The sequence below is a fragment of the Lutra lutra genome, chromosome 5 (genome assembly GCF_902655055.1).
Source record: "Lutra lutra chromosome 5, mLutLut1.2, whole genome shotgun sequence".
Classification (NCBI taxonomy): Eukaryota; Metazoa; Chordata; class Mammalia; order Carnivora; family Mustelidae; genus Lutra; species Lutra lutra.
In genome coordinates, this window is record NC_062282.1 from 89935793 (window position 1) to 89952779 (window position 16987).

The following is a 16987-nucleotide window of genomic DNA, read 5'->3' on the forward strand; positions in this document are numbered from 1 at the left end:
CCTAAATGCCTAGCGCAACATTCATGTGACTCTTAATTACACCCTAAAATGGAACAAACTCCTTTAGACATCATACGTCAGTGATTTCTGAGCTTAGCTGCCCTTTAAGTGTGTCTCCCTCCATTTCCAATTCCCCCTTCTGTTTACTTAACAACTATTTGATAATTCTTAGGTGCCACTTCTTCCAGAAGACCTTCCGTATCTTGCGTTAGATCTCTAGCACAGAAGTACTAACGTTTTCTCTGCTTCTCTTTTTAGAGGCGCCATTTGATACTCAGGCTCAAAGAGACAAAGATGGTGGGATGGGAGTGGTTCTCTTCGTTTTACTTTTTCTTTGTAGGGAAACACCTAAGGGGATCTGTCACACTTATGAATCTACCCTTCTTTGAAGGTTTGATGTGAAAGCAGATTGGGCTACGCTTTGCACAAAGGCATTTTAAATGTGCAGGTGTGACTGTCCAAATGAACAACAATACTTTGAACTTTTATAGAACCTTTCATCAAACGATATCAAAACAATTCAGCTTATAAAGCCTTAGGAAGCTGGTAGGCAAAATTTTCTATTGATATATAAATGGGGACTTACTGCATTAGCTATGTGGGTGATTTATTTCAAGTCCCCAAACAATGGGACGTTCGTTTAGGCAGAGGAAACGATTTTCTGTGGGTGACTTCTCCAAATTGTGACATTTAATTTCAAAAACGTTTAAGAAAAAAAAAAAAAAAACCTTTAAAAAAAATTTTGTTGAATTTTAGTTGCCAGTTCATAGGCATTTATGTTGAGAACTTTAAAAAAAATATGGAATGCTTTACAAATTTTCATGTCATTCTCAGGCAGAGGCCATGCTAATCTTCTCTGTATCATTCCAATTTTAGGATATGTACTGCTGAAATAAGCGTAGAACCTAATAATTATTTTTCCCACTTCTTAAAAATTTTTTTTATTTTTTATTAACATATAATGTATTATTAGCCCCAGGGGTACTTATTTTTCCCTCTTAATTTGACCAAGCATTAGCTTCTTTTTTGGATAATCCAAAGATGCTCACTGAACATACTAAAATGGACTTCACCCTTGGTGAGGGAGAACAATACTTACTAATGGTTTTTAAATGAACAAAAGTATGGTACAAATCAGTTTGAGTCTTACTATTATTTAAATGTATAGCTGAGTACCAAGTCTCTCCACAAACACTTAGAAATCTAATCTTTTTCTGTCTTCCTCCTTCTGGCTTCTTTCACTGTTTTTCCTCACATACAATCCTGTGAGCTCCAGACTGGGAAAAGCAGTACTTTCCCATTTTCCCATATTTTAAATCTGCTGTAAAGTAAACATGAGCAAAATGTGTCTGAGGAATGTTTTATCAGACTATGGTTTTTATTTTGCTTTGTCCCAGCATATTAGTTTTTTTTTTTTTAATTTTTTTGCCCCATTTCAATGGTTTCTTTGATGTCTTGTTTTGACCAGCTGCTGAGCTTTTTGTGGCTGTCCATTTACATCACTTTAAAAAATGGTACATAAATGAAATTTGAACAAAATGAACAGTACTTTCACATTGTTTCAAAATCAAACATGTTCCTAAGGAATCTGATTTATGGCAGATGGAGAACAAAACCTTCCAGAGGGAGGGCTGTTAAATGAGTCTTAATTGCTTGCACATGAAAATATAGTGACTAAGATTGTGTGCACAATTAGGAATTTAAACATGTAGAAAAGAACTGGCCATGGAAACATTTTTGCAGGCATAGCTAGTTTGTATGAACACAGACAAAAGAAGACAAGTTAGTAAAGGAAAATAATTTCAAGAGAAATTTGGTTGTTTACTTCCTTCTTCTTTATGTCAAGCTTCTAATTGTAAAGATGATTCATTTACCTCTGAAACTCACTGTACACTCAAGAAAAAAAAAAGTTTTATTCAAGAATTAGAATTTCTTTTTTAGTCCCCACTCTGTGCCAGATACTAGGCTTGGTGCTTATTCATTTCATTTAAACCTAACAATAATTCTCTGAGATAGGTTGGTTATTGATCCACATTGTATAGATGACAAGTAAGTTGCTTAAAGTGAAATGGCTAACAAGTGGCATAGCCAGGCTTCTCTGTATTGACGGAATAAATCCAGAGCCACGTGCTGTCCCTTTCCCCCGCCCCAGCCTCCACCGTGCCAAGCTCCTCCCCCAGAAAAAGATACATACCTTTCAAAAAAAAAAAGTAACCCTAAAGGTCTTCTACTTTCAGTATCCAGTCAAAATGCCTTCCTAGTGTTGAGTATATGGCATGGTGAGGTTGGGTTTTGGGCCAAAGCTAGTCAGGTCTGGAGTCGGGGGTTAGGACAGAAGATGGTAGGTTTAGACACAGAGGCCAGAGTGGGTTGCCTTCAGAAGCACTGTCAGTGGGGCGCCCGGGTGGCTCAGTGGATTAAGCCACTGCCTTCGGCTCAGGTCATGATCTCAGGGTCCTGGGATCGAGTCCCACATCAGGCTCTCTGCTCGGCAGGGAGCCTGCTTCCTCCTGTCTCTCTCTCTGCCTGCCTCTCTGCCTACTTGTGATCTCTCTGTCAAATAAATAAATAAAATCTAAAAAAAAAAAAAAAAAAAAGCACTGTCAGAGTGTGAGGGTCATGTGGAAGCATCTAGTCAAGAGATTTATGCCTTAGTGGCTGTGTAGGCAGTACCTGTGAGGGCAGTGAGGTTCTATCTGACTGGTTCTGTCACAAGGTGTGGCCTCAGTCTAGCTCCCCATGGCCTGGTGCTGTGCTCTTCTCCTCACCATAACACTGACATTCCAAATGAGTGCTCTGTGTAGTGCTCTACAGTGAGCTTCCATTTGTCTTCAGAGATTTGAGTCCATTTCATGCCTCTGATGGACCAAAATGCCTTTTCTAGTAGAATTCAAGTTCTCCTTCAGATTTTTTTCTCCTTGGAAACCTTTACTTTTCTGGGATGGGGTATAGGCTGTTTCTAAGAGGGACTCTGATGAATGTCACTGTGTGATTATCCATAATTAAGGTTCAAACAACCTTCAAATAAACTCGGAAACCCAATTCATCCATGTACTGGGGCTCTACTTACATGTTTTTCTTAGAAAGTTGAGAGGCTTAATAACAAACCCTCTCCATTATTCTGTATCCCTTAAAGTAAACTTAACTAGGTGCTGACTTATTAGACCACAGTCCATTTAGATTACTATTAAAGATTATAGCAATGCAAATTATTCCTCACTTTCATTCCTGGTAAGCAAACCAGGAGCCACAGATTATGTGACTCTATGCAGAATTAAGCACAAAAAAAGTATCAATCAATGTGTGTCAATCAAATGATCAGGCAGTCAAATCACTTTTCTCAGGGATACATTAAAGAACAAGTGCCATCCACATTTCTAGAACCTTAACATCGTAAAGAGCAGCTTGCTGAGAAATATATTAGCAAAGTAAAGTGTGTTGGGCCAACTTTCTTATCTATAATCAATAATAATTTTTGAAATACCAATATTTATTTCCCCTTTTAAATGGTACCTTACTTCACTTCAAAAACTTATTTGGTGTCTCCACTGATAATTTTAATAGCAGCATAGCCCATAATGACCAAGTGCTTCCTATGTGCAATGCATTGTGCTGGGGTTTTTATAAATATCATCTCAAATTTCATGAGCTCCTTATGAGATAATTACTATTACTATGCACACTTCAAAAACGAGGCACTTGAGGCTCTGAAGGGTTAAATGAAGTGTTTGAGGAGAAACATCTGTAAGCAGCATAGCTGAGATATAAATCCACATAATCTGGCCTCATAATTTATGCTCTTAGTACTACAGTATAATACATAGTCTGGAAGAACAGCCAGAAGCCCTGTTCTCCTGTAGCCAAGACCCGAGATCCAAACTCGACCAATGAGACCCCCTCCTGGCATTTTACATGACACAGATGAACAAAGAAACTAAAAACAGTTGCAGGAGGCTCACTGCGTTGCTCCTGCCATGAGAATTGCCCTCTATTTGTGCCTCTCTAGCACTCTGAAGATGAGTTGTTTCCTTTAACCCTGATCCACCATCCTCCCCACTAATACTCCAGGAATTGGAAATTATTCCAAAATTCTATTTTACTTAAGTAGACTGAATTTCATTTTACTAGTTTTTATGTAAGTTAGCCAAGTTGGCTTTTACCCTGCAACCAAAGGATCACTGCTGATACACCATCATCTAAGGGGAGGGAGAAGCCAGCCTAGGAGAGAATTGTATGAATCCTCAAAGAAGAGGATACTGAAGCATGGTTAAGTTCCCAGTGATAATGTGATAGGCTCAGAAATACTGTGTGCCAAAATGTCATGTTGATTTTCTCTGCTGCCCTTTCTGTTGAAATGATGAGGGCTTGGTTCCCTCTCTAAGTCAGTGGGCTGGGACACACCAGCCTCTCCTTTGTCTCCAGGACTTTGAGCAGTCTCCAGTGAATGGAACAGGCTTGGGAAGATCTTTAGAAAGACAGACTGCAAGGTATGACTGAAGAGGCAAGAAGACTTCTAAAGATCATTGCTTTCCCATCACAAATGGACAAGATTTCAGATGAAGCTAACTCTTTCAAAGTGTCCCCTGGAAAAACCTATCTATATGTTTATTCTGTATGTTGCCATCACTCTACAGTTCGAGGACACTGTCTTGGGAATGCCTCCCTTCGGAGTCCATGCCGTATTTCTTTCAAATGCCTCAAAAATGTCTTATCCCTTGGAATGGATTCATTTCTAGAATTATCCTGGTCCAGGCTATTCTGACATGCTATTTACTGACTAGGGTTGGTAGTGATATTAGAAATAATATTTCTGGTCAAAAGTGAAGCATGACAGTAAACCAATCAGGTGGCTTTTTCCTAATACAGTCTATGAAATTAATTATCTGTAAAACCATTTCTTCTCTCTCTTTCTCTTTTTAAAAATTTTATCAATTTATTTGAGAGAAAGAGAGAAACACAAACAGAGGGAGCAGCAGACAGAGGGAGAGGATCAACGTGAATAGCGTAATAGTGTCTATAGATAGTCTTATAGTGCTTTTCAATACGTAAGGCATTTTCTGCCTACCTTTTCAGTAAAAGCTAACATTCGTTATTGCCAGACACTGTGCCAAATTTTCTACACACATTACCTTTTGTAATCCTCAAAATCAGGAAGGTATTATTATAGCTATTCACCACATTTTAACAGAAAAGACTCAGAGTATAGAGTAAGTTGTCTAAGATCATAAAGTGGGTGAGCAGGAGAGCCAGCCATGAAACCCCAACCCCGCTTTCTCTCCTCCAGGTTCTGACTTGTATATCAAATGAGCAAACAAAACTTACAACAGTTTGGAATTTTTTCCGAAATAAAAACCAGCTGGAAGAGAAAACCTAGGTCTATTTCTAGGTGAAGAATTCTAATTAAAGAGCCCAGGCGCATAGTCAGGGACGTGAGGCATCTCAGAAGCCCACGTCTGCCCCTCACCTTCCAGCTCTCAGTTCCAGGGCCTTTTTCTGTTCCCTTCCCTACTGACGTGGGCAACATTTCTTCTTTTACTACTATGTCCTCTACTTTCTCGTGCTGCAAAGTTTTCCCCAAGATCATGCACTGGGTCCCCAGACCCTTTCTAGTCTGAGCTAAATAACAACATAGACAGATTCCTGGTTCTCTAGAGAAAAGACCTCTCATCCTGACTCATTTCTTCCTCCCTTGTTTAGCTACTGACTCATTTATAAGCCCTCTGTTTTCTTTTAACTGAATGCTCTTCATCAATCAACGGGGCACATTTTATCTTTTTCAGTTCTGAGAACCTCTAGGAGGGTGATTCTAAAGCTCAGTGGAGGTATTTTATGCCTGACTGGGTCCTCAAAGCCTACCAGTATTTCACATCTCAGAAACAGAGAGGGAAAGAGCAAAGCCAGGAGGGCACACAGAAATGAGGTTCTCCACGTGGACAGCTCACTGTGCAGCGTGCAAATATTGGAAACATATCAAAAAGAAGAAAGAATAAGCACCCATCTGTGTTACCGGGCATGAAAATACAGAGAACTACAAGTACTTCCAGAGTGCCCACGGTGCTGGGTAAGAACCACACAAAAAGGAGAGATAATACACTAAAAAGCACTGGATATTTAATCATTAGAAATATCTAGAGGAAGCACATCTGGGGGAAGAGGGAGCTAAGGAATTTCATGGTTAGAAAAAGAAGCCAAGAAAATGATAATGGGTATGAAGAGTCTACACTGAATCTAAAAGAAAGAGATCACAAATCTCATCACTCTGTAGAAACTGCTATTTCAGGGGTTAATAGTGAGTGGTCCTAGAAGCAAGGGGAGTGCCGACTTCCAAGCACTGTCTTTTTTTTTTTTTTTTTTAAGATTTCACCTATTCATTTGACAGACAGATCACAAGCAGGCAGAGAGGCAGGCAGAGAGAGAGAGAAAGGGAAGCAGGCTCCCCGCAGAGCAGAGAGCCCAACGCGGGGCTCGATCCCAGGACCCTGGGATCACGACCCAAGCCAAAGGCAGAAGCTTTAACCCACCGAGCTACCCAGGCGCCTCACCAAGCACTGTCTTGCTCCCAACATTCTATTTAAATTTTTTTTTTTTTAAGATTTATTTGTTTATCTCAGAGAGTGGGAGAGGCAGAGGGCGGGGGAGAGAGAACCCCAAGCAGACCCCATGCCCAGTGCATGGAGCCCAATGTGGGGTTCAATCCCAGGACCCTGAGATCCTGACCTGAGCTGAAGCCAACAATCAGATGCTTCATTCAACTGTGCCACCGAGGTGCGCCTGCCCCCAAACTTCTGGCATACTCCATCTGAGGCATTTCTCCCACAGCCCATGTAGCATTTTCCCTATGAAAATTCCTGCCCTGGGTACTCTCACCAAAATAGGAACTTCAGAGGAGTCAGGAAGAGGACTGTGGGAATTAAGGAATGCTCGAGGAATTCTATATCCCCGTCAGGAATCCTTCCCTTAGCATATGTCACTGAGTTCTTCAGGTTTCCCAAAGGTTTCTCTGTATCCATAGACCTTAGCTATCCTCTTGCCCTACTCTCCATTCAAACCCATTCAGTAAAAGGACCATATAAATTCATTTTCTGCTCTCCCTTAAAAAATAAAAAAGAAGAAGAAAAGAAATTCCCAGGGAATAACTCTCCTAGGGGAGAGGCAGATGACAATAGATTGTGTGGGGGTTTTTTTGTGCACATGTCAATAAATCTCAAGAAGAGAAATCTTAAGGACATGCTTTGAGTCAGCTATAACCTATACTTTGTCATTTGTAGCTATTTATCGGATTCTCATAAGATTAAAGGAGATTATGCATGTAGAGTCTTTAGTACATATTAAATGTCAGAAAATGTTACCTTTTATTAATATTAGTAGTCATGATGTATCCAATGGATTTTTAAAAAACATTTTCTGAGATGGTGAAAGAAGGCTGCTAGAAGCAAGCTCCCCATTGATTCACAGACTCAAACAATTCAGTGTTTAACCAGAAAAATTTAGGAAGTTAGACTCAAAGGAATTTTCATTACTTTGCCCCACCACAGTAATGCGTTTCTGAGTAGGCCTAAAATATTCTCTAAGGCATACATGGGTGGGAAGCACTTTGTGGGTAAAGGGAGAGACTTAAGAATGCAGCTTTTGTTCTTTTTTTTGTTTTTTTTTTTTTAAAGGAAACTTGGTACTGTGTCTAAGAAGACAAAAAGGATATAGTTACTAAACATAACATTTCCCAAAGCTGCTCCCACCCGCATACACAAACATGGACTTGATCCTTCATTTTCTTCTAGAAGAGCAAGCTGAACTATTAAAATCTTGTATACATTTCGAGAGATAACAGCGATGACAGCCCAGTGATGACGACCGTGATGACGTGGTTTGCACTGATAATAATATCACCTTGTCTTTTCTTCCTAATCACACAGCACTTGACACATAGTATCTTATTTATCCTAGACAGCATTGTTACATGGGGGTGTGGGTGTCACTAACACACTTTCCAGAAAGACAGTGATTTTACAGCAAATTATGAGCAACCCCATGACAATGTTGTATGTGGGCACTCTTACCCGCATCAGTCAGTATTCCATTATGACCCCAAATTTGGCTGGTCCAATGGTCCACCTGGGAGCACTCATTAATAATAAAGGTCGTGAACCTTATCCCAAAGACTCTGTTGTGGACTGTCTGGAAATTCGTGCTTTGACGTTTGTTTTCCACCATCCCCTGGTGATGTGGTCAGGTGGCTTTGGGAAATACTGTCCTTTTCAAACTCAGGGCAGGGAGGAAGGGATACTGGCTGCAGGGAACTTGGGTGACATTCAGATCCTATCTTTGGTGGTAGTTTTGCTGATCACTGGGAGGATAATGGAACAGCCCTGCCACAGGTGTCACAAGCTCAGTATCAACAGACACAGTACTGTCCTATCCAGCGATATTGTTATTTGAAAATACAGTTAATTCTTCACTGTGGCTCCCTAATACTGAAATATCATTACACAGCCTCTCATTGGTACCTTTTCCAGGTGGGGAGAGGCAAACAGACAACTGAGACCTCAGAAATACTTGCATGTTTGTCACTAGCTTCTATGTAATATGGTAAAGCTATCTGCCTTTGCTTTTTACTAGTCAACAGCTAAGAAATGTCTTAAATTAATCTGTTATATGTGATTAAAATATGTTAAATGTGTACTTAATGCCCATTTAGCACTTTATCATGTATTCTTTAAAGTAGAATTATTTTTACATGACTAAACTTTTCTAATAAATCACTTAAAAACCTTTTTATTATAGAATTTTTTTTTAAAGATTTTATTTATTTATTTGACAGAGAGAGATCACAAGTAGATGGAGAGGCAGGCAGAGAGAGAGAGAGGGAAGCAGGATCTCCGCTGAGCAGAGAACCCGATGTGGGACTCGATCCCCAGGACCCTGAGATCATGACCTGAGCCGAAGGCAGCGGCTTAACCCACTGAGCCACCCAGGCGCCCCTAGAATTTTTTATACCTAAATAGAATTCATATATTATTTAGCATCTGGGGTTGTTTTCCATCTTTGATGGATATATATATGTGCTGTGATGAACAACTGTATATATGACTAAAGATTTCCTGTCTTTTCTCATCACTCCTCAAGTTAATCAACTGCCAATTCTTATCAAGTTGGTCTCTGGAAAGAGCTGTGGCTCCATCCCCTCATCTTCACTGGCCACAGCAACAACCTGAGTTCAGGGCTGCATTATCTTTAGCATGTACTTGACGGATAACAGCCTCCTATTAGTATGGTGCTGCCTCTGTTCTCTGTTTTTCCGTCTGTTTCCATTTCATTTCATTTCATTTCATTTCTTTCTTTCTTTCTTTTCTTTTTTTTTTCTTTTTTTTTTTTTTTTTTTGGTAAGGGGCTGAGGGGAAGAGTAGAGGAAGAAGAAGAGAATTTTAAGCAGGTTCTGCATGGGGTGGATATGGGGCCTGATCTCACAATCCTGAGATCAAGACCTGAACCAAAATCAAGAATCGGATGCTTAATGGACTGGGCCATCCAGGTGTCCCTTTTTCAGTCTGTTCTCTTTACTGGTCCCAACATTGTCATTCTAAGATACATACTTGCTTCTCTGTACAGACATGATTGATGATTTTCCCTTGTCCTATAGAACAAAGTCCACCATGAACACTGGCTTCTAATAATCTTCATACTACTGCCCTATTCTTCTCCTGCAGCCTCCTATTTGGTTGGTCCATACACTTTTAACTCTTTGTCCTTTACTGTCTGCAGTCTCCTGATCTGACAGGCATTCCATGTTTCCACGCCTTACTCATGCTGGTCCCCTGGGCTCAAGTGACCATCCCCTAACTATAGGCATAACTCTATGTTCTTCAAAGCTCAGCAGGAAGCTTTCCATAGGTAGTACATGTATAGTACATGTATTTGAAGTTGCTTCAGTCATGGCCTTTCACTTGCACATAATTATTCATGATTTCTTCTCCCCCTGACTGTGAATTCCTTGATGCCAGCAGTCACATTTTACTCATCTCTTGATCTCCAACCCTACCTTATTGCAGGCCATATAGAAGCACACAGAAAATATTTGTTCACCAACTGGCTAATAATAATAATAATAAAATTACAGCATTTACAGTACCTACCACTTGTTGAATACACTCTGGGAACCAATCACCGACTTAGGATTTACTGATGAGAAAATAAATGCTTAGAGAACTTCAGTAAATTGACCACGATTACGCAGCTAATCTAAGGAAAGCTAGAATTTCGACCTATATGGTTTGACTCATAATGTCTTTATTGTACTAACTAAATGAATGTGCAGTCTCATTTAATTATACCATTTAAAGTTATAACAAAATACTCAGAGCAGATATTCAGGCAATAGAGATTCAATTAATTATTTTTCCCATGATTATGCATTTGTTTTCACTGTTTAAAAAACCAAGTATGATGTCAATTAATTGCTGGTTGAAAAGTCACTGTGTCAGATATTTTTCTGTGTATGTATGTATGTATGTATATATATATATGTATGTATATATATATATATATGTGTATATATATATTCTATTAATGTATATAAGGCTAAAGAAAGGCAAAGTAAGTTAGCTTATAAGAAAGAAAGCAGGGGTGCCTGGGTGGCTCAGTGGGTTAAAGCCTCTGCCTTCGCCTCAGGTCATGATCCCAGGGTCCTGGGATCAAGCCCCGCATCGGGCTCTCTGCTCGGTAGGGAGCCTGCTTCCCTTCCTCTCTCTCTCTGCCGACTTGTGATTTCTGTCTATCAAATAAATAAATAAAATCTTTAAAAAAAAAAAAGAAAGAAAGAAAGAAAGCAGACTTTTACACCTCTAAAATATTATCACAGTCATATAGTCATATTTCACGCATTTAAGCAAATCTTTTAGTTTGATGCTTTTTGCAGTAAAGTCTTTTAATTTTTGAAAAGTAAACTTCTTTGACTTGAAACTAATTATTTATTTATTTTTAAAATACTTTATTTATTTGTGAGAGAGAGTGTGTGAGCAGGAGTAGGAGCAGAGGTAGAGGGACAAGCAGACTCTGCACCAAGTACAGAGCCCGACATAGGGCTCAATCTCACAACCCCAAGATCATGACCTGAACTGAAATCAAGAGTCAAATGCTTAACTGACTGAGACCCCCAGACACCCCTGACTTAAAAAAATTTTAAGCACTCAGTAGTCATTAGATATATTAAGTGTAAAAGTAAAATAAGCAAACAACTTCCTAAGTAGTCAATATACAAACACTTACATACACAATCTTCATCAATTTTTCATTCAAACTACTAAACCACATGTACTCAGCATTTTTCAATCACATTCCTTAAAAAGCTAACTGAGCTCTCATTTTTGGCTATTATTAGAGTCTTGTTACAATCCTGTTTTATTAAAAGAAAGGGGGGAAAGGAACTACATGATGAAGCAGTGGCTGATACTTGTTGATGAGGACTTCTATGGACCAGCTCAGTCCTCCTCTTCCTCCAAGCACACTGCCCTGTCACACATTTTAGCTCAATATCTCCTTGGGCCTTGCTCCCCTATACCTCTTTTGCTTTCTTCATGCAGATCTTGCTTTCAATTATTATCTGTTATATTACATATATTTCTTTTTGTATTATATACGCTACTGTTTCTCTCTCTCTCTCTCTCTCACACACACACATACACACACACACACATACATACACACATACACAGACTTGAAAGGACCTAAGTACTTGGTATCATTATTGTTACCATAAAATAGCTTCTTGGTTTCTTTTCTTTAATAAGTTCAGAACATTAAATAATTGGTCCAGATAATAGCACAATAATTGTTCCAGTTAAATATCTTTGTTCCTTTCCCCCGGTTGTTGGGACTTTAGCAACAGCTTTGTGCTTTAGAAGAACAATAAATGTATAAGGATAAGTTTCTTCTTATTGTGTTTTGACTGGTTAGTACTATTTGGATAATTTACTTTTTAAATCCTCTACTTACCAACTGTCTAAATTTTATCCAGAACACAGTCATTTTTTTTAGGAGCTGTGAATATTCAAGACGAGAAAATATGAAGTGGAGTGGAGACTTTCACCAAAAATTTTTTGGACTAAAACCAATTTTGTTTTATGCTTGTCACTGCGTCACCCTTACAGGTGTGACTCTCTCACTCTTGGAGAGAAAAGCTTGTATTTTCTAAAATCTCAAGTCTTTTGCCTTAGACCACCCAAGCTCTACTTATCTGATGGCCTATAAGTTTTAGTGAGTAAATATAATCAAAACAGTTGTAAATATAAAGACCTCTCCAGTGAGAAGATGGAACATGATATTTTCTAATTTTCAAGTTTATATATAAGAAATACAATGCTCTCTCTATCGCTCAGAATAATACCATCATCACAATAATATCCTTTAATTCTTCTTTTACTTTTCCCAGATATACACTTCTGTGGTGGGTCTGAAGGCTACCCTACTAAGATGGATAATTTTACAGGGGTGAAAGAAGGCCCCTGCCCTCAGAAATATTCATTCTTGGATCTATGTCTAAGTATCATTTGCTCTTACAAGTTCGTAGTTTTCTCATCTTTATTTAAGAGAGAGAGAATGAGTGGGAGGGGCAGAGGGAGAGTGAGAGAGAACCCGAAGCAGACTCCATGCTGAGTACAGAGCCCACTGCAGGGCTGGATCTCATGACCCTGAGCTCATGACCTGAGCCAAAATCGAGAGTCAGATGCATAACCAATTGAGACACCCAGGCGCCCCTCAGTTTTCTTATCTTTACAACAGAGCAGCTTAAATAAAATTTCCCTGAGTTACATTCGCATTTGAAAATCCTTAACTTGAAAATGATTAAATAAAACAATTGAAAATATGGAAATTAGAAACATAGTAAAAATTGATATTGTAAAGACATGACAAGGTTTTAAGAGATGACTTTTCCTGAGTTAACATTGTTTGAAAACGAAATGTTCAAAAGGACTAATTATGTCCAAAGAGACATAGCTATACTCCTGACCCAATACACAACAGCACGATCTGGTGATGGCTTGGGGATCCCTGACACTTTGCTGCCCCCTCATGTTTCAACACACTCTTGAGTTCTATTCTTTATTGCCCCTCAAGGATCTATGCAGGTGAGCCTTCCTCTAAGTAATAGAAGGATTCCCAAAAATATTCTGTTGTTACCATTTAAAAACAATCATAAATGAAATGTTCCAGAGAAGCTGACACAGCATCACTGTCTTCCTCCTCTACCCTCTGTTTTCAAATTAGCTTTTAGAACAACATCAAAAATGCCAGGCACGGATCAGTGTTATAGGAAGAAGCACTTGGTAAGTTACTCATAACCTGCTGACTTGTGGTGTTTGTCTAACTTATCTCCCTGAGTTTCTTCCATAGCACTGAGAGCTAGCTAATCATGGCCCCATTCTTCAAATGAGGGAGATAGGCTTTGCACTCCAGCTCCAAATGCTACACACCCTGTTTCTGTTACATCATAATAAAGAACAAAACAGCTATTTAGTATTAAGACTCTTTTATAAATGTACATTTGGAAATGGTGAGATCATTTTAGAACTATGTATTTACCTATTAGGTATGGGAAAAAACTTGCCAAGTGATTTACATGCATTAACTCTAATGATACAAAATCAAACTCTCCTAGCTTTAAAACATATCAATTGGAATAACCTCAAAAGGGAAAAGGGTATTCTAAGTTCTATGGAAGAAAACTTTAGAAAACATAGCATGACATACGGAGACCGTCAAAGTTCTTACCTCTTTAAAAAAAAAAAATCAGTTGATTTATGGAAAAGCTAAAGAGAGTTCACTATTTTCCTTCAAAGAGCTATGACTCCAATGTAAGTTCTTGAATTTTGAAAATGATTCTGAACCACACTTTCCTGCCCAGATCACAAAAGCACCGATATCTGTGGCAGTGAGGAGAGGAAGAGAGAGAGCACTGGGAGCAATGGGAGGGCCCATTTTTGACAGGCACCAAGGAAATATGTCCCTTTTGACCATTTGTGGGGAGCTCCATATTTGCAGCTCCCCTGCAACCTCTCATTCTTTCCTTTTTTCATCTCTCTGCCCTATTATTTCCATCATTCCTAGTTCTACATCAAGAGAATAAAGACAAGGGCAAAGTGAAAGAGAAAATGATGCACTGAGTGCTTACTCTGTGAAGCACTATGCTAAGAGAATCCACATGTGAACTCATTTAATTTGGGAATAAGTGTATGACATATGATAACCAATTTATAAATTGGGAAACTGAGGCGAGAAAGGTATGTGGTCTGCCCACGGCCAAGCAGCCATCATGGTAGAGCACAATTTGAATTCTAGATAGGTAGAGCACCCACGCTGCACAATTCCAGGGACTTCCGTCAGTGATGTTCTACAGGGTTGCCCCCCAGGGACCCTTGGAGCTGTCTCCACAGTGGCCTTTTGGACCCCCTCATGGACTTTGCCATGTGCTATACTTTTCCTCTAGATCCTCAACAAAACATTGAAGAAGGTCAAGTTCATCATATGGGATGCCCCACTGACTCTTTTTTATTATTAATTAATTAATTAACTTATTTATTTTTAAAGAGTTATTTATTTATTTGACAGACAGACATCACAAGTAGGCAGAGAGGCAGGCAGAGAGGGGTGGGGGGGAAGCAGGCTCCCCGCTGAGCAGAGAGCCATATGTGGGGCTCGATCCCAGGACCCTGGGATCAGGACCTGAGCTGAAGGCAGAGGTTTTAACCCACTGAGCCACCCAGGTGCCCCCACAATGACTCTTTTTAACACTCTTCCCTACCCTTCCCAGGACTGCCATAGAGGTGTAGGGGGGTTCCAACAATAGGGGGAGTGAACATGGCAGGTAGGACCTGAACAGTTAGGTGCTGAGGGAGGGAATTTACTTTTCTGTGTCTCACCTTTTACTTCTGTTGAAGTAAAAGGGGCCCACTTTCCCAGAATGCGCTCAGAGAAAGGAATCTTTCCCTTTTATTGCCTTCATCGCCATACCCTCCATTTCACTTTCCACCTTGGTTCGCTAGGCTGGGGTAAGGAAAAAGACTTCCATTTTCTAGCTAATTTCCTGGTGTGCTTTGTGATGAACACAGACACATGAAGCAGTTAATGACACTTAATTAGCTTCCTTTCCTAGGTAAGATATTTCTTTTTTTTTTTTCTTTCTCTCTTTCTTTCTTTTTTTTTTTTTTTAAATAAACATATAATGTGTTTTTATTCCTGGGGTACAGGTCTGTGAATCGTCAGGTTTACACATCTAAGTAAGATATTTCTGTAGCCCCATTGTCCCTAGGCCCCAGGTCAGAAGCTTGTGGGTACCATGTTAACCTTAATTCCCAGATTTCAGTTCCCTCTGGTATTGTTCCTGGGCTTCAATACTATGTGAACATTTCTGGGAGCTTCTAGAGGGTCTCTCATATGTGTTTAAGACAAAGTCTGTGCCCTTGGAGTACAATTACTCTCCATTTAATCACTTCCAGGCATCTGCCAGGGTGGCTGGACAGCTTCCTGGACCGCTGACCACCCACTACTTCTTGATGGACACAACCATCTCCACTGGGACCTGCAGCTGCTCTTCAGGGAAGATGCTCCTGGGGGGCTGGCTCCTATGTGACCTCAAGCTACAAAAGCTTTCAGGAACCAAAATAGCACCACATTCTGCTCAAACCACAATGTCAGAGTCCTGCCTATGGCAAAAATAGCAGGGGTGGGAGGATGGCCCCTCCTCATCAGGGGTCAGATCTAGGGCCCAGAGCAGGGCTGGGGACGGGCTTGCATGCAGTCTCTCACACTACAGTATCCAGCTGTCTGCCTACAAAGATTGGCCTGCTTGTCCCTCAACATAGAAGTCAAGTGTACGGAGACAAAGTCATTCACTTCTACAGCCCTATCTCAGTGTAGGCTAGGCTCATTGACACTGAATTTGGCTTTCTGCAAAGAAATTTGTTAGTCAAAGAACTTATTCTGATATATAGGAACTTCAGTTATTGTCCATCTCTCAACCAATGACAAAGAAGAAAACTGGTGAACCAGGCATACACCATTAAATGACAGTGGAAAATCATTACCAATAAGATCTTGAAAGATAACCATGGGAAAGAGAATAAACAATTTAATATTCATTGAAGTACAAATCCTACTCAAGAGACACTACAAAAAGAACTACATTACCAACTATTCCAGAATCAACTCTGAGGTAGTGACCACAAAGGAGACCAGAGGAAAAGTGCTGACCTGGACAGTGAAGTTAACTTTCAAGCAAAGTTTTCTCACTAATAAATTAATGAGGAGCTCTCAGAATATTCTGAATTGGAGTCCAAGGAAGGCACTTGAATCAAATGAAGAATTGGTCTAATTTGGAGACTATGTTAATTTTCTTCTGGTGTTAATTCTAGAAAACATAGGTTTGCTTTTCCAGGCAATTATTTTAATGAATCAATTGGGGTTTCAAGAAATGATTAAATGATTTCAATTTGGTTTCAGGTTCAGCAAAATGAGATCATTTGTTCTGTTTTTGGTTCTGTTGAGGTCAAGTCCTGTGTCCAAAATAGACTAATAGGAATCAGGACAAATTTTTTTTTTTTCTCTTTATGTCCATCGTCCTCCCTTCCCCTCCTCTTTAAACATCTGTTCTTTTGATCTCACTGAACTTTGCTATGTTGTATAATTACTTCTTCTCTCCCCTCTCAAAGTAAAGTTCTTCTCAATTCCGAGTCCCAATCAGAACTATTGGAATGGGGTTCCTTCTTACACACAACTGGGATATCAATTAACAAGGAATGTCCCTTTTATTTATGCTTTCACTTTCATTAAACCAAACTACCACACGTTAATATCATGCTGGTAGCATAAGCCTGGAAACAACACAGTCAACATTTGGAAGGTAACACTATCTCTTAAAATACAAATGCCCAGAGCAATGTTAAACTTAGCACAAGCACAGAATTAAATGGTTTTAAAAAATGGCACATCAGTAAAG

At 39.5% G+C, this 16987-nt stretch overlaps 1 protein-coding gene and 1 non-coding gene across 8 annotated transcripts in view; both read right to left on the reverse strand.

Moving 5' to 3' along the window:
* The window catches only part of PDE4D (phosphodiesterase 4D), a 1258413-nt gene that overhangs the window by 180937 nt on the left and 1060489 nt on the right, over positions 1–16987 (reverse strand). The gene's annotated exons all lie outside the window — the stretch shown is intronic.
* LOC125101390 (U6 spliceosomal RNA) lies at positions 794–905 on the reverse strand. Its single transcript, XR_007127809.1, has one exon. It is a non-coding gene; the product is annotated as a U6 spliceosomal RNA (small nuclear RNA).